Raw genomic sequence first — 19,686 nt, forward strand, 5'->3', positions numbered from 1 at the left:
TGCAAGATACATTAGCGCTTCATGGCACTAAGATATGGTACTTCAGGACCAATGATATTTTCATTCTCTCCTTTAGGACGGAATTGATCCTTTTCCATATCCAAAGATCTTACGATCATTGGAGTACTTAATGGATGTGACTTATCCATATAAAATCTCTTCAAGATCTTTTCTGTGTATATCATTTGAGGAATAAAGATCCCATTTTTTGTATGCTCGGTCTGCAGGCCGAGACAAAATTTAATCTTTCCAAGATCTTTCATCTCAAACTCTTCTTTTAGAGTTTTTATAATTGTTGGAATCTCTTCAGGAGTTCCAATGATATTTAAATCAACGTACACAGCAATTATAATGAATCCAAATGCAGATTTCTTTATGAAAACACACGGACAGATATCATCATTCTTGAATCCATTTTTGGCCAGATACTCAGTAAGACGATTATACCACATTTGTCCAGATTGCTTTAGACCATATAAAGATCTTTGCAATTTGACTGAGTATAACCCTTGCAAATATTCATTGGATGGTTTAGATATCTTTAGTCCTTCAGGGACTTTCATATAGATATCCCGATCTAATGAGCCGTATAAATAGGCTGTTACCACATCCATTAAATGCATATGCAGTTTATGATATGCAGATAAACTGACCAAATAACGCAATGTTATCGCATCCACTACAGGGGAATACGTTTCTTCATAATCTATACCGGGTCTCTGTGAAAAACCTTGTGCTACAAGTCGAGCTTTGTAGCGTACAACTTCATTTTTCTCATTTTGTTTTCTCATAAATACCCATCGGTATCCAACAGGTTTTACATCTTCTGGTGTACGGACTACAGGTCCAAAGACTTCACGTTTTGCAAGTGAGTCTAACTCAACCTTCATGACTTTTTTCCATTTTGGCCAATCATTCCTTTGTCGACATTCTTCGACTGATCTTGGATTAAGATCCTTACTTTTATGCATGATATTTAATGCCACATTATATGCAAATATTTCATTGACAATTGTCTTATTTTGGTCCCATTGCTCTCCTGTAAAGACATAATTTATCGAGATCTCGTCATTTTCACAATTTTCAGGTACCTAAACGTCTTCTGGCATTAAAACTATATCGGAATTTTGGACAATTGCAGGCGTCTTTACTATGTCCTTTTCAACAGGAATAGCATTTACCTCTTTTCTCTTTCGAGAATTTTTGTCATTAGAACCGACAGGCCTGCCACGCTTCTGGCGTGAATTTGCTTCAGTGGCTACTTGTCATACTGGGACATCAATTTGAATTGGGGCATTTTTCACTGGTATATAAGATTTGGTTATCCTCTTTGTATTGGAAAATGCATCAGGCAATTCATTTGTTATTCTTTGCAAATGTATAATCTTTTGAACTTTTAGTTCACATTGCACTGATTGAGGATCTAAATGCATCAACGATGATGTATTCCAATTAAGTTCCTTTTAAGGAAGTTTATTCTCTCCCTTTAATGTTGGAAATTTTAATTCATCAAAATGACAATCCGCAAACCGGGCTTTAAATACATCTCCAGTTTGTATCTCAAGATACCTCACTATAGAGGGAGAATCATATCCAACATATATCTCCAATTTTCTTTGGAGTCCCATTTTGGTGCGATTAGGTGGTGCAATGGAAACATATATCGCACACCCAAATATTCTTAAATGGGAAACATTTGGCTGCTGGCCAAAGGCTAATTGCATAGGAGAGAGCTGATGGTAACTCGTTGGCCTCAAACGAATAAGTGTTGCGGCGTGTAAAATAGCATGCCCCAAACCGAGGTTGGAAGATTTGTTCTCATAAGTAAGGGTCTAGCAATTAATTGGAGGCGTTTAATAAGTGATTCTGCTAACCCATTTTGTGTGTGAACATGAGTTACTGGATGTTCAACACTTATACCATTAGCCATACAACAAGCATCAAAGGCTTGGAAAGTAAATTCACCAGCATTATCAAGACGAATTGCTTTGATTGGATTTTCTAGAAATTGTGCTTTTAATCGAATAATTTAAGACAGTAATCTCGCAAACGCCATGTTGCGAGAAGACATTCAGCACACATGTGACCATCTCGAAGATGCGTCTATCAGGACCATAAAATATCTAAAAGATCCATATGGTGGATGAATAGGTCCACATATATCACCTTGAATCCTTTTTAAGAATTAAAGGGACTCAAATCCAATATTTACTGGTGATGGCCTTAAAATTAACTTCCCTAATTGAGAACATGTAGCACAACAAAATTCACTAGCTTTAAGAATCTTCTGGTTCTTTAGTGAATGTCCATGAGAGTTTTCAATAATTCTTCTCATCATGATTGTTCCCTGATGACCCAATCTATCATACCAAGTTATGAATTCATTTGGGCTAGTAAACTTCTGGTTTACAATGGCATGTGATTCAATTGCACTAATTTTAGTATAATACAACCCAAATGAAAGTGAGGGTAATTTTTCTAATATAACTTTCTTATTTGAATCATGAGTTGTGATACATAAATACTCATGATTTCCCTCATTCATTGTCTCAACATGATATCCATTTCGGCGAATATCTTTGAAACTCAACAAATTCCTCAGGGACTCATTGCCATTTTCTTCAAAGACAAATAATAATAAAATGAGTAGTATGCACAGTTAAATTGAATACTTGATCGAAATTATTTTTCTAAGAAACACTGTACATAAAAATAATGTCATATACTTGAAATTTTATTTTAAAACTTGACACATTTAATGATTTCAAAACTCATGAACATTAATATTTCATTATTTATATACACCATATTTGAAACTTAAATACATAGAGAATAAAACTTAACAATAAGTTCTTTACATTATTTATTTACATAAATACTTAACAATCTCACATATTAAACTATTCCATCATTGATCAAATGACCAATATTTCCTTCAAGATCCTCAAAAAAATCAGATACATCATAATGAGTGTTGGACTTTTCAGCATCATTTGAAACAAAATTTGTTTCCTTTCCTTTGTCATCCTTTTTCAAATATGCATGGTAAAGATCAACTAGGTGCCTTGGGGTACGACAGGTACGTGACCAATGACCCTTTCTACCACAACGGAAACACTTATCCTTTGTTGATTTATTTTGCCTAATATTTCTTTCTTTATCCCACTTTTGGTGAGATCATTTCTTGTGAACATAATTCATTTTCCTTCCATAATTTTTCTTGCTACCAAAAACCTTGCCGTTTACCTCTTCTGGAGTTATGATTTGCCATATTTATTTCAGGAAATGGGGCGGCGCCAGCTGGGTGCGATTCATGATTTCTTAAGAGTAACTCATTGTTGCGCTCAGCAACAAGAAAGCAAGAAATTAGCTCAAAATATTTTTAAATTTTTTTTCTCGATACTGCTGCTACAAGAGCACATTTGAGGCATGGAAGGTCAAGAAAGTTTTTTCTAACATATCGAGCTTGAGGAAGTATCACATGATTGTACCTTTCTTCAAGGTCTTTCCACAGATCTGCAGGATCTTTTAATGTGAGATATTCATTTTTCTATCATATGTCACGATGACAACGAAGGAAAATCATGGCTTTGGCTTTATCCTTTAGGGATGTATTATTTTCAGCCTTAATGGTATTTCCAAGATCCATTGAATCAAGATGGATTTTAGCATAAAATATCCATGATAAATAATTGTTCCCAAATATATCAATAGCATTAAATTCAAGATGAGAGTGCTTTGACATAATAAAAATTTATTACCTGGAGTCTTTCTAAAATTTCGTTAGAGTTTCGTGCTGATAACGTATTATAGAATAAATAAATAAGAAAGATATAATATAAAATAAAATGTAAATAGAAGACTCTAATTTTGATATTCACTAATATAATTATCTCACTATAATAATAGAAGTAATTTATATATTCACTATTATTATATATCAACGTATGAAAAAGAGAAGACAATATAGAGAGAGAGGGAAGATTATTGTTGATATTGTATTATTAATGGAGGCTTAACCTCCTATTTATACACATAAAGGGACTTCATTTTCAACTTTCAATTAATATGAATTCATCTTTGGAAAGATGATTCCTTCAATTAACCGCCCAAGTCATAAATGAACATCCACACATTTGTTCTTATCACAACAATTCTTTCATTTTTCTTAACAATTATTTCTCTTCTACCATCATTTTTGTTAAGACCATATTTCTTTTTCATTCTCATGGAGGGATCCTTTTTTATTGGCTTGCAAGAAAGACAAATATTTGCAAATATCGATTAAGAAAAATGAACAAAATGTACACAAAGAATTACACATTGAATAAAATTATACACGAATCATTTAGGTAGCGTTTGTTTTGAGATATTGAGACAAAAACTGGAAGATTGACATTCAGTATCATATTTGTTAGGGGTGAGCACGGGTCGATTTGGTTCGGATTTATGATAAAATTAGAATCGAACCGATCAAAATGTAATTGGTTCAGTTTGGTTCGAATTTGCGATTTTTTGTACATGTACCCGAACCAAACCAAACCAATTAAGAACGGATTTCTTCGGTTCGGGTAATTGGGTACCCGATGACTTTGAAATTCATAAAAAAAACAAACCAAAATTTTATCTTAAAAATTTAACAAGTACAATAAACATGTAACATCAATAGAAATAATCCAAACATGTTAAATACCAAATACATTAAAAACTAAACTCATTAAAATCCAAACATATTAATAGTGAATAATCATTGTCTAATAGAAAAGTCATATATATTTTTAATTTTTTATTTAATTAATATATGATCGGGTTTGCGGGTTGGTTCGGATTCCACACCTCTAGAATCGATATCCGAACCAATTACTAACAAAGGCCATCGGTTTGGTTCGGGTTGGACCTGATTACCCCTTGGTTCCAGAACCAATTTAATTGGTTCGGTTTGGGTTTGGACGAGTAATCGGATACCCGCTACCCGTGCTCACCCCTAATATATATTTGTTAGTCCAAAGATTGGTATTAAAATTTCAGTCTTTGTTTTCAAAATTTCAGTATTTCAATACCTCTAAAAAATGGGAATACAGGAAACTAAACTTTTTTGGGACAGAAACTGAAAATTTAATAACAATTTATACCTAAAAAATATCCTATTTCAATTAATTAATTCCAACTTTACTCTTTGTGTAAATCAAATTAGAGTTTTATTTTTATTTTAATTTTTGTCTCCCACTTTATACCAAATACAATACTTATTTCAATCTCTATCTCTCAATTTTTATCTCTCAATCTCATCTCTCAATCTCTATCTCTCTTCCAAATGCTACCTTAATGAATTAAGTATATATATGAATTATATATTCAATTAATCACATCTATCATTTTGCCAATAAAAATGTGTCTTCGTTAGTAAAATTATATAAGTATTATTACATTTTCTTCCACCTTAACACTGTACGGTGAATGATATGATTATTTATGATTAGGTAGATATTTAATTAATATTTTTAAATTATAATTGAGATTAAAAATTCTTTTACTTTTATCCTCTTTCCTTCATTCTATAACTAAAAATTGAAAAATCCTAACGAAGACAAAATGGCTATAATTCAATAGAAGAAGAGTCTTATAACCCTTAGTTACACCAGTACTTTTAGTGGCTTCTCTGCATTACTGAGGAACAAGAAGGAGTAATTTGGCTACAATAATAGAAAGTGTTTGTATAGCTTGATGCAGTAATGTTGGAGTTTAGAACGGAATAAAATTCTAGAAGATTGTTTCTTCGATGTCCGCTGTAGTATGTTGTGGCGTTGCATTGCTGTTATAATTTATTTTTGTTTCATGACTTTCTTTCTCTTCTACTCCTTCTCTAAATTGCGGCAGAGGATTGAAGAAAGTTCATAGAAAGATTCATGTTCCAAAAAAATAGAACTAATTGTTGATGCACCAAAGGAGGACTACAACAAATAAGGTTTTCGCAATGGTAAAAAACTGTTGCCATGAATTAAAAAACCGTTCCTAAAACCTTAGACAACGCTTTGATAACTGGTTTTGCCCTGTGGTATATGCGGCTGTTACCAATGCTCATTGACAACGATTTTTTACCTAAGATAACGGTAACAAAAAAAACCGTTGCCATAGTTACTGGCATAGACAATGGTTTGAAAGAAATTTTTAAAGAACAGTTTAGAATCATTACTAAATAAGCAACGGTTTGAAACCGTTCTCTTTCATGATGTAACGGTTTAAAACCACAACTAGATAGGCAACGGTTTTAAATTGTTGTAGTTTTATTATTCATAAAGCCAACGGTTTTAAAGCGTTACCATTGGTGTCGTTTTTTGCAACGATTTTAATACCATTGCCATTTTGTAGTCGCCTAAGACAACGGTTTTAAAGCGTTACCGTTGGTGTCATTTTTTGGCAATGGTTTTAATACCATTGCCATTTTGTAATCATCTTTGATAACAGTTTTAACATCATTGCCTTATGTGACTTTTGACAACGGGATGTTACAAGTTGGTGTGGGTTAGGGTTGATGGTATAGGGAGCAAGGAAGAAGATCGCGCACGCTGATGTTGTTTTGTTCTGAAGAGAGTTCCTTGGTTACGTTAGGATTTAATTTAAAGGGAGATTTTTTAATAAATATATAATATTTATTCTAAATTTATTTTAATTTTATTTTTTTCTTAATATTTGTTATATATTTATAACAAAAATATATAATATTTATTATAAATTTATTTTAATTTTATTTTTTCTAAAAGCAATATTTGTTATATATTTATAACAATAGTTTTTGAGTATTTTATAAATTTAGTATTTATAAAAAAATTGTTTAAATTCATATAATTATTTACAATTATTTTTATATGTATCTTTTAACTTGTATAATTATTTAAATAATATTAAAAAATTATTGTTTGATAAACAATTGTTGTAATGGTTATAAAACCGTTCTTTAAAATAGTCATAGAGAACGTTTTTATTTTGTTATTATAACGTAATAAAAAATTGAACTTCAGCAGCAACACTGTAAAAAATGTTGTCTAAGACCATCTAATAGAACAGTTTTAAAGTGTAGCATTTTGACAACGATTTTTATGCGTTTCTTTTGTACAATTATTTAAACAACAATAAAAAACTGTTGCTTAAAAATAAATCATGGTAACGGTTATAAAACCGTTCTTTAAAATAGTTAAAGAGAACGATTTTAATTTGTTGCTATAAAATAATGAAAAATTGAATTCAACAGTAACACTACAAAAAATCGTTATCTCAAATTATCTAAGAGAACGGTTTTAAGGCGTTATAAAATTTAGCGTTGCTAAAGGCCATATTTATTGTAGTAGAGGATGAATTTGTACGTGAATAAATTGCTATCCACAATTACCCAGATTTAATGAAGAATTAAAGTACATCAAAAAAACGATACAGGATATTTGCTTAGGATTAAAAATGTGTGATTTATTGTTGTTTATGGTAATTGTTCAAAAGTAAAGTTTGAATTGTAATGTCTCTGTAAGGCCATTCTTCTTTATTAGGATTTCACAATTTTTCAATTTCTAATTAGGGTAAGATGGAGGGAGGAATGGAGGATGAAGGTAAAAGAATTTTTAATATCAATTTTAATTTAAAAATATTAGTCAAATATCCATCTAATCACTAATTAACTACATCACTCACTATATAGTGTTAGGGTGGAAGAAAACGTAATATTTGTAGTACAGTTTTACTAATGAAAACACATCTTTATTGACGAAATAATAGATGTGACCAATAAAGTATAGAAGTCATATGTACACTTGAATCATGAAATAATTTGTGAATAATTTTATCTACCATATGATCTTTTATATGCATATTTGTTTATTCAATATCAATAAAAAAATTAATAAAATAATAATAATATAATCCAACACCATGAAAGTTAAAATAGAAAGATACATAATTCACTTATTAGAAAATACAAGACAAAGTTTAAAATTAACATAAAAATCTGTTATTCTAAAACCAAGTCATTTTTAACATATAAAATTCTTTATGTATTTTCAATGACACGTCTATGATAGTATTTCCTAGATACCATATATATTATGTATATTACAAAACCAACAATAACTAACTAGATTTATATTATAATTTCTCATTGAGAAATTAATAGGTCTCCATAGGAATAATATACCTCCTTTTCTATTATTGTCTCAATTTATTAGCCAATGTGAATCTTTATCTTAAGGTTTTAACAAATTTTTAATTTAGTTTATACTATAAGTAATTTGTATGGATATCTATATATTTTCATCCATGCTAATCTCCTCTTTTTATTTTGGTCTGCTTTGATTATTAGGTTAGACTCCCTTCCATAAAATACACATACATTATGTGCATTATGTAAAATCTAAAAAATTAGTTGGTTATTAAATTGGGGTTGGTAAGTAAATAATTTGGTAAGAATTAATTTAAGTTGAGACTTTGGGGTTTAATTAACAAAAGATACAAAAGTTATGGATCCAAAGCAAGTGTTCATAAAACTTTGAGCCTTGGATGTGACCCAAGAGTCCGCTCACACTCACTAAATACTCCAAAAACACTTATCTAAACCTAGTCTCTCTTCATACAATAAAATTAAATACAATTTCTCCCCAAGAGAGAGTGACAAGCATGAATAAAGAAGAGACAGAGAACGGAAGGAGGAACTTAAGTCTCATAATCCTCTATCTTTCATTTGTTGGGGCCATCCTCCATTTCTACTTCTTTCAAGCTTTCTTAATGAAATTGGTATGTACGTGGAATTGGATGAAAAGAAATGGGCTAAAAAAAATGGAATTAAAATGAGAAGTGATATGTTGGGGAGTACGCAGAAAATCTTGCATAAAATTAGGTATGTTTGATCTCTTTTCATTTGAATTATGAAATTTGAATTTATTTGTGAATTCCATTGTACAGGCTGTTAAATCTTGTTTTAAACATTCAAAGAATAGAGATAATCTGAATTTTGTAGAATTATGTATGAAATTTTAAAATTAGGTGTTTAAAAGGAAAAAATATAGAGTTTTGGGAGGTAGGACAATGGCGCATATGTTGTGTACGTGATGCACCATGTGCACAGAGACAACACACGTCCACAAAAAGAAAACTTTTAGTTTTAAAGTGGTCGCATAGGGTCCATACGTGAGGGTATGCCGCATGTGCAATGAAAAGTGACATCTGTGAGATATCAGAATTTTCAGAACCCAATCCATATGTCTATAGAATCGTGTTAAAAATTGTAAAAACACAAACCGTATAGAATGTCCCAAACCCAAACTAGTGGATGACTAATTATGGGAAGGTAAAGAGAAATAGATGAAATTGTAGAGTTAGTGATTAATCAGGTTCTTTAGAATTGTGATGGATCTTGTGTGACTATCAGAGGAACTATGAATGATTGAGACATATGACTATGCTTATGAATTTTAATGATAAGGTAAGGACATGGATTTCTGTCCCATTTGCACTTTTGAATTTATTTCTGAACATAGTAAAAATATCTGCTAGAATGGATATCTACGGGACTATTCACAAAATTTTTGTGATCTGTCCCTACAAATAAATATAAACAAGGACGAAGGCATAGGCCCTCATTCTCTGGAGACCCGTTTAATCTCCATAGATTTTTTTATGCTATTTTATTTTAAATTGATATCTATTACTATAATGAATACGTTATGTATTTTTAGTTTGTAAGTTAGATTATGTTGATTGTATTAGATTATATTGAATTGGTTTAGATTATGTTGGATGTGATTTATTTTATAATTGTGATGTTATTTTTTAATTTTTTTAAATTAAAAGTAATATCCATTGACATTCACCTTTCCGCGCATAAATAATTAACAAAGATTCGTGATGAAGATGAAAAGGAAATGAAAAGCATTTTTTAAATGAAAATGGAGGACGAATGAGGGTTACTGTCTCCAAAGGTACACATTGTCTTCCCTATCATGTTATCATGTTATGAAACATTTGATGAGAGGTAAATGATTTTCATTCCATTCATTTATTTTGTCTACGTTGTTGTGTCCCAATATAACTATATTGCTATCTACTACATATGATGAGTGATTCTAGTATGCATATGTTATGGTGGTTATGGCGGCTAGAATGTTTCAAATAGTGTTGCTCAAATTGACAATCTTCTGAACCTCCCCTGAAATATTGAGTCTTGAATTCTTTAGAGCAGCCGCCTCAAATCCAGTAAGAGCCCTATTATAGTTTTCTAGATATCTATTAACCTGTAAAAAGAACTATTTAGACAAGCAGAAAAATTTAGCAAGTAAAAAGCAAAGCTCATTCAGGTATGTCAAACACTCAAACCAAGTTAAAATGACTATAGAAATCAGGAGCAAAACCTCAAGCAATAAGAAAGTACAAAGAAATCCATTATCTTGAGACATTCTTCTTTTAAGCATTGACAATTGACAAAGTTTTTTTGTCAGGACCCTACTTAAATAACCATTATCTATCATCATCTCACTAAATAGAATATTTTTCAACTCAAAGAGAAACTGAAATTGAATAAAGAAAGGTTACAGCCACCAAGTAGAGGTTTATTCTTTAAAAAATAACATACTCAAATTCAAAACTCCGAGTTGATAAAAATATTCCATTCTTATAAGAACCAATATGACCCTTGGCTCTACAACTAATGGTAAGTTTCAAAAGTATTAGTTTACAGCAGCATAACTCATGTAAAGCTAGTAGTAAATCACCTTGTTGAATGCAAGACTAAGGCAGTTCTTTGTAGCAGATAAATCTCCTTTCTTTCAAATGCAGTTACCTAAACATAGCCAAGCATCTGTAAGAGAAGGGTTTAACTTAACTTGGTGTAACAAATATTCAATTGTTGAATCAACCATACAAACATTCATATTTATATCACTATAATGAATGAATCTCTAACAATAGAGTGTTTGTACTTACAACTTTAGAAGATGATCCTCAACTTCTTTCCTATAGTCAGGAAACACATCCAATATGTTGTCTCTAAGATACTCAAAATTAAAAATATATAAGCATCAAATCTTAAAGACTAGGAAATAAAATAAACAAATCTAATGTAGGTAAAAATATAGTAGTTAATTATCACTGATCTTAAAGATGGCAAAAATTAGTGCCTGAGTAAAGCATAAGTTGTAAGAATCAACGTGTCATGGATGCTGTGCAAATCAGAATTAAAAATAGAATAAAATTCACTAAGACTAACAGAACTTGGTAACAGACCAGCAGGACATTACAAGGGCAAATTACATGAGAAAGTTATAAAAACAAATGCATTCATAATAGTTTTAACTTCATACCCTATATATAATAATATGTCATATTTTAAATGCAAATCTTATACTAAATTAGTTTAGAATAAACACATAAAATTTGATATAGATAAGTTTATTTTATATGTTTATGTTCGCTTCAATATATATTTGGAATAGAAAAAAAATATCAAGTGGTGTCGAAACCTCAAATCCTTTTCTAATAGCATCTAAATGTTTCAAGTATAATAACCTACACCAAATTTCTCTATAATGGAGAATAAAAGAATATGACCAAATAGTGTAAAGACCTTTTCTTGTAAAACAATTATTATAGCATTAAATCTATCACTTTTTCTACAACGACCAAACTAAAAGTAGTAGAAAATATAAAATGAAATAACACAAGAGTAGGTAGTAAGTACTAGGTAACATGTGAACAAAGGGTGCTCCTGATCTGCACTCCACATTTACAAATCATCAAGATAAAATATGGTTTAATAAAAGACAAATGAAAAATAGGCTAATAAAGGTGGCTAAAAATTATTGCTCCAACAAACTCAAATGTTTACTTTAGAGGATTGCTATTCTAGCTGGAGTTTACAAAGCTGGTGGGAATCATCTTTCAAGAGAAGGGTGTTTGACGATCTGATTTCTATCGGCAAAGAAATTTAAAAATATAATCGCGTTGTAAGTATAGTTCCTAAACCAACAGAGAATTCTTTCGTACAAAAGTTTTGTTTGTCACTTAAGCAAACCCAATAAAAATAAATAACTGAAGTATTCAAACCTCGGGTCGTCTTCTCAAGGAATTGCAGGGAAGTATGATTTATTAGTGGTTATAGAAAAAGTATCTTTTTGGGGTTTTTAAATAGGTTGAATAAGAAAAGTAAATTGCAAGAAATTAAATTAATAACTAATAAAGCTCTTAGCAAGGTATGAGAATTGGAAGTCCTATCCTAGTTATCCTTATCAATTGTGATGAGAATTGGCTTTTGCTCCCACTTGGTCAACCTCTAACTATGAAGGTATGTTAAGTGGATAAATCAATTTGATTCCTCAAGTCCTGGTCAATTCCTAAGAAAAGACTAGAGTTTGGAGAATTCAAATCAATCAGCAAAGAATTCCAATTTTCAATCATCAGCTGAGTTTGATAACTCAAGTGTCACCAAATACTCAACCAAAGCTAAGAGTGTAAAAAGCTAAATTAAAATCATAAATATGAAATACCTCAAATTGTATTAAATAGGAAATCAATCTAAACATAAAGAGTTCATAAACCAAATTGAGAAAATAAATAAAAGGAACATTGAACCTGTAATTTGAAAAGAAGTAACCTAAACATAATAGAAATCCTAAATCCTAATCCTAAGAGAGAGGAGAGAACCTTTCTCTCTAAAAACTACATCTAAAAACCTAGAATTATGAATGATGAATGTTGTGTATGAATTGTTAAATGAATGGATGGATTCTCCCACTTTATAGCCTCTAATCTGTATTATCTGGGCTTGGATCTGGACCGAAAAGGGTCCAGAAATTGCTGGGGCCGACTTTTGCAATTTTCTGCACGTGGGGTCCGTCACGCATTCGCGTGGGTCATGCGTCTGCATCATCTGGAGTTTTTCTCTTCCACGCTTCCGTGTAAGTCACGCATTCGCGTCAGTTGTGTTTTGCGCTAGTCACGCGTCCGTGTCGTTCACGCATTCGCGTCGATGCCATTTTGCGCAAGGCACGCGGTCGCGTCGTCCATGCATTCGCGTCGCTGCCGATTCTTCTAAAACTCCATTTTGTGCGTTCCTTCCATTTTTGCGTGTTTCTTTTCTATCCTCTAAGTCATTCCTGCCCTATGAAACCTGAAAATACTTAACACACAAATCACGGCATCGAATGGTAATAAAGGATAATTAAATTTAATATTTTTAAAGCATAGGAAATATGTTTTCTCATATATCATAAAATAAGGAAGGAATAATAAAACCATGCCATTTACATGAATAAGTGGGTGAAGATTTGATAAAAGCACTCAATTTAGGCATAAGATAAGTCATAAAATAGGGATTTATCAACCTCCCCACACTTAAATAATAGCATGTCCTCATGTTAAATCCAAGAGAAAAGAGTAAAGGTAAAATGGTGGAATCTTATGCAATGCAATCTATTCTAAATGCAATCTACCTAAATGAATCATGCAATTCTAATTATTATCCACCTATATATATAAAGCTTACATGTGGTTAATTTGCTTCATATTTTCAAGGAATCATATATGTACAATTAAGGCCAAACCATATTAAAACATGTTCACAATTAAGTTGGGTTAAAATATTTCACAATCTTATAAGACAATTAACAATTTAAACATGGATATATGGGAATGAGCTATTTAACCCTCACTGGATTTTGTGTTTACTCTCTAGTCACTCAGTGTTTGGGGTTAATCACTCTATTATTTTCTATTTATGCTTTCTAAAATTTTGTTCTTCATCTAACCAATCAACAAATATATAATGTGTACATACAAACATCATGAGGTCTTTTTGAAGGTTGTAATGGGGCCAAGGTAAAGGTAAGGGTATATATATAAGGCTAAGTGAGCTATAAATTGAATCCTTGATTAGTCTAAGATCTCACCTAACATATACATACTCTATAAAAAATTTAAAATTATCTTGGTCTTCCCAATTTTCCCACTTTTGTTTTGCATACCTATGTACCAATTTTTATTTTTGATTTTATTTCCATGTGCATTGATTTCTCTACTAAACTCATTATTGGGGTAATTTTGTCCCCTTATTTATTTATTTAATTAAAAAGATTTTTTTAAAGCAAAAATAACATATATATCAATGCACATGGTATTTTAGTTTAATTTGGTTTCACACGAGCATGCTCCCAAATTTCTGATTATTTTATTAATTTAATCTTTTCTTGTCAACCCATGTTCCCATGTTTCCCCACACTTAGTTGATACACAATCTCTATCTGAAGCTAACCAAGGATTCAACTTGGGATTTTTAATTTATTTTTCTGCTTAAGGCTAGTGATGTGGTTATAGAACAAAAAGGGGATTTAAAAGGCTCAAGGGGGCTAACAAGGGTGACGTAAAAAGTAAGCTTATTTGGGATAAGTGAGCAAAAATTCAAATGATGGTCTCAATCATATGCGGGTATGTATCTACATTCTATATTGGACATATAGGTTAAAACAAAGTAAATATTGCAAGCATAGAAAAGAATGGCGAAACACACAAGAATGAAATTTATGGTTGAATGTAACCATACAATTAAGCTCAAAAACTCACGGGTTGTGTGTTCTTTGGCTCAAAAACCATATATCAGTTATGTATGTCATGCAAGTAGAAACCAAAAGTTCCCATTATTCTCAATGTGAATCTTAGGATGGCTCTTTGTAAAATTTAGTGTTCTTCCTTGAAGAAATATTGTTAACTAACTAACATGTTGCTATATATATTCAAGGTCTATGTATTATTTTGATTCTGTTACGCTAAAGCTTCTAGTTTACTTTTGTATTTTTAATTAAACCAACTTATCATATGCTAAAAGGGTAAACTATACAAATTAATCCACATATTCTATAACTAATAAGCTAAAAGTGCAAATTAAGCTAAATATCTAAGATATATATAGCCCAAAGTGCAAAATACAAAAATAAAATAAAAATACAGCAAAAGCAAAAGAAAAACGTGCAAGTACTAAAAGACAAAAATAAGATAAGATAAAATAAAAAAATAAAATAAAATACAGAAAAATAAACAAAATAAGATAGAAGAGTATGTAGTGGTTCACCACAAAGATTCGCCAGAGATGGCGATCTCCCCACACTTAAATTATAGCATCGTCATCGATGCTCAATCAAGCTGGGTGTGAAGAAGTGTCATCTCCGGAAGGATGTGCTGCTGGTGTCTCGATGGTAAGCTGAGGATTTGCAGTCTTTATGAGTGTCGGAGGAGCTGCTTGCTGAAGTAGAGGCTCTGTCTATAGGGGAACCTCTTGATCTGTGGGCTGTATCTGATGTGGCTCCTCATGATGTGGTACAGCCTGCTCAGGTCCTCCCTGCTCAGTCTCTGCATGTGCCTCCTCCTCATGATCGTCCGCCTCCGCATCAGATGGCTCTGATGGTGTGTCAGGCTTAGAGGGGATGTCACTGCCGGATCAGATCATCAACTTTAAGTGCTCATAGCGGCGCTTGCTGCGACGCTCAGTCCTCTCATATCACCGCTGGTTGCGGCGCCCCATCTGGTCGAGGCGCTCAAATAGGTGGTGCACAAAGTGGTAGACGGGCTCTGAAGCAGGTGGAGGTGCTGTGGTAGTAGCTGGTGCAGCAGGGGTAGAAGGAGCAGTAGAGGATGTGGCTGCCTCAGCAGAGTCAGTGAGAAAAGGAGGTTGGTAGCCCAAAGCCTGAAACTTCCTGCCGTGAGGGATGATCTTCTTGCAGTCTGCGGCGGTTGGCTTTTCATCAGCAATCTCCCAGGGCACCTCAGCGCGGCGGCCCAACTGAGTAATCAAGTATGGAAAAGGGAGGGTGCCTCTGACATGGACTCTGGCCATGTAATACCGGATGAAGCAGAGCAGATATAAGTCCTTTCCCTCTATCACATACCAGACGAGGGTAATCATAGCAGCTGGCACCTCTGTCTCATGAGTGATCGGCATCACGTAGTTACTCAAAATCTACTGCCAAAGCCGAGTCTCATCATTCAAATAGATAATCTTTATTCCCTTTGGGTTTACTGTGGACTTGCCCATGACCTATGGGACAGTAGGATCAAGAGCTATAGTCCGCTTTACTGCGTCCTAGTCAAATCTCATGAACCTCATATCCTCCTCAGCCTTTTGGTAACCATCCGGTTGATCTGACTTAGGTAGGAGCTGGAGGATTTCTTCTATTGCTTCCTAAATGACCAGAATTTATTTGCCTCTGAGCTTTACTGCATCCAGCGATGTTTTAAAGTAGTTACAGTACAATTCTATGACCCAGGATGAGTTGATCTCAGTCAAGTTTCTCTTCAAAAAGAACCAGACTCTCTGTTTAATTTGGTCTGAAGTGTATTGTTTGAGTTCTTCTGAAATTTTGAGTGTCCTTTCCAGGTATAGGTTCCTGGAGGTGGCAAAAACTGGGTACTTCAGCTCATAGTATTTGTTTGCAAATTTTTCTAGGTCAGTGGCAAGTACCAACTGATCAGTCTTTTCCTGCGGGATAAAGTTCTTTTCCCGCCAGGAATTGTCATGGAGGATATCAAAAATAGAGGTAGAGGATTCTCCTCGTTTCCTTTTGCCAGTGGTTGCTTTGCCTTTACCTTTGCTTTTAGAGTCAGACATCCTGAAAAGCAGAAATTCCAGGATATAATTTAAAAAGTAAAGCAGGAAGACAGGTAAGCAAATAGAATTTTAGCAATATAAGCATAGAATCGCAAAAGAGCAAGAGAAGTATGAAGTGAGTTAAGAAATTGTAAGATTTTGGATTGTATGCAAGTGAAAAAGTTGGAGAGTAAAAATTGCAATCCAAAATCTTATGATATGCAGAATTCTTTATTAATCAGAAAAAAATAGTAACCATGCCTTAAAGTGGTGTCAAAGTGGTTAGTTGGAAGCTAATAGAAAAGTTAGAAGGTTAAAGTAGTTAAGAGTTAAAAAGGGGTTAAAGTAAGTGGCATGGTGTTTATGGTTTCCAATTAACTAAAATTGCACAAATTTGGATAACAAGTAACTCACATTCAAGGAATTATTGTAGATTATTGATGATTAATTCATAGAAAAAAATTGCAAAATTAAAGTAGAATCATCAATAATGTTGTTTAATGAATAAGGGAATTAGAAAGAATAAGGAAGCTAGCCCGTGCATTCATGAATTTCCTTGGTTGAAACCATTTAGTGCAAATTTTAAAATTTCCAAAACTAATTCATGAATGGTAGTTGGGTGAAGCAAGTTGCTGAAAAAAATTTGGGCAGCATTCCGGCTAAAATTGGACATTCCCGGGTAATAAACATTAGCAGAAACATTTCATATGATAATAAGTGCATAAATGAGTAACAAATAGTAATTCACATGAATTCCAATAAACAGACTCAATTTGCATTAGGGAATAGTAAAGAGCAGCATATGAACAGCATTATCAGCATAGCAAATTCAAAATTACAAAATAGATAAAACAAGTAACAAGAATGGTGCAATTATCAGGCCTAAATCTACTAACCACATCCTAGCTACCTAACCACCTAAAATCCACTACTATCATGCATCTCTAACTATCCTAATTTTGAAAAAAATGCAACTAATTGAGTAATCGAAAAAGAGAATTGGTGATTGGCGGAATCTGGTGGGCAGAGGCACAAAGATGAACTTTAGAGAGGTGGTGGTGGGTAGGGTGGCTGACACAGCGGTGCTGGTGGTGTCGCGGTGGTGGCAGGACGGTGCGGCGACTCTGGTCTTGGCGGTGGTAGGGGTTGGCATGGGGAGGGAAGTTATGGGGGAGGGAAGGAAGGGAAGAGGTGAGGAGGGGTGGTGGCGGCTCGGTGATAGGGCGGCAGTGGGTGAAAGGGGGGAAAGAGGTGGGGGAGAGGAAGAAGAGAAAGAAAAGGAGGGGGTGTCGCGGTGGTGGCGAGGTGGTGCGGCAGCAAGGGCGCGACGCGGCGGTCTGGTGGCTAGTCGGTGGTGGTGGGTTGCAAAGGAGGGAGGAGAGAGTGCAGAGGAAGAAAGAAGAAGATGAAGTGGTGACGCGAGGGGGTTTAGGGTTTCGTGTAGGTTGGTTTAGTGGATTCAAATCCACGCGAACGCTTGAAGCACGCGATCGCGTGATTGGAGTGGAAAGGGAATGATGCGGACGCGTTATTGACGCGATCGCGTGAGTCAGGTATAAGGTAAGTGACGCGAACGCATGAAACTCGCTTGGAATTGTGCTAAATGCACAATTCCAGCGTCGTTTTGGCACAACTCTCTATTTCCATTTAGGGGGCCATAATATCCACGCGACGCGTACGCATCGCCCACGCTGTCGCGTGGTGTGTGTGTGTAGTGTAAGTGACGTAATCGCGTCACTGATGCGAACGCGTGGCCCACTTTGTGCCTAACACACACCAGCCTCACAATTCCAGCCCAACTTTCTGGGTGTTGGATCTTTACGCCGATTTCCAATCGACGCCCACGCGTGGCCTGCGCGCTCGCGTGGGATGAAAAAATTTTTTTTGATGCAGTATGCAGAATGCAATGCTGATGTGTATGCTATGCATAATTCCAGGTTCAATAAAATAGAATAAAATAAAACTTAAAAACAAACAAAACGAAATAAAATTGAAATTGAAAAAGGAACGATCATACCATGGTGGGTTGTCTCCCACCTAGCACTTTTAGTTAAAGTCCTTAAGTTGGACATTCTGGTGAGCTTCTGGTTATGGTGGCTTGTGTTTAAATTCATCCAGAAATCTCCACCATTGTTTGAAATGCCAACGGCCTCCGGGGTTCCAAATGAGGCATGTAAAGCCCTTGAGTAAGTTCAAACAGGCTTCAAGGCTCCCGGGATTTTGAATGTCAGAATAGATTCCAGGATCCCTGATGAGCGGATAATTTGTATGCTTTTTGGCATTGTTTTTAGTTTGTTTTTAGTATGATTTAGTTAGTTTTTAGTATATTTTTATTAGTTTTTAGCTGAAATTTATTTTTCTGGACTTTACTATGAGTTTGTGTGTTTTTCTGTGATTTCAGGTATTTTCTGGCTGAAATTGAGGGACCTGAGCAAAAATCTGATTCAGAGACCAAAAAGGACTGCAGATGCTGTTGGATTCTGACCTCCCTGCACTCGAAGCGGATTTTCTGGAGCTACAGAAGCCCAATTGGCGCGCTCTCAACGGCATTGGAAAGTAGACATCCTGGGCTTTCCAGCAATATATGATAGTCCATACTTTGCCCAAGATTTGATGGCCCAAACCGGCGTGGCAAATCAGCCTCAGAAATTCCAGCGTTAAACGCCGGAACTGGCATAAAACTTGGAGTTAAACGCCCAAACTGGCATGAAAGCTGGCGTTTAACTCCAGAAAAGGTCTCTACACGAAAATGCTTCATTGCTCAACCCAAGCACACACCAAGTGGGCCCGGAAGAGGATTTTTATGTCATTTACTCATTTCTGTACACCCTAGGCTACTAGTTTCTTATAAGTAGGACCTTTTACTATTGTATGGAAATCTTTTGATCACTTTAGATCTTAAGAAGACTTTGGTAGCTATCTTCATTTGGTATGCTATCTTAGATCATTGGGAGGCTGGCCATTCGGCCATGCCTAGACCTTATGCTTATGTATTTTCAACGGTGGAGTTTCTACACACCATAGATTAAGGTGTGGAGCTCTGCTGTACCTCGAGTATTAATGCAATTACTATTGTTCTT

Source organism: Arachis duranensis, chromosome 2 (genome assembly GCF_000817695.3).
Source record: "Arachis duranensis cultivar V14167 chromosome 2, aradu.V14167.gnm2.J7QH, whole genome shotgun sequence".
Taxonomy (NCBI): Eukaryota; Viridiplantae; Streptophyta; class Magnoliopsida; order Fabales; family Fabaceae; genus Arachis; species Arachis duranensis.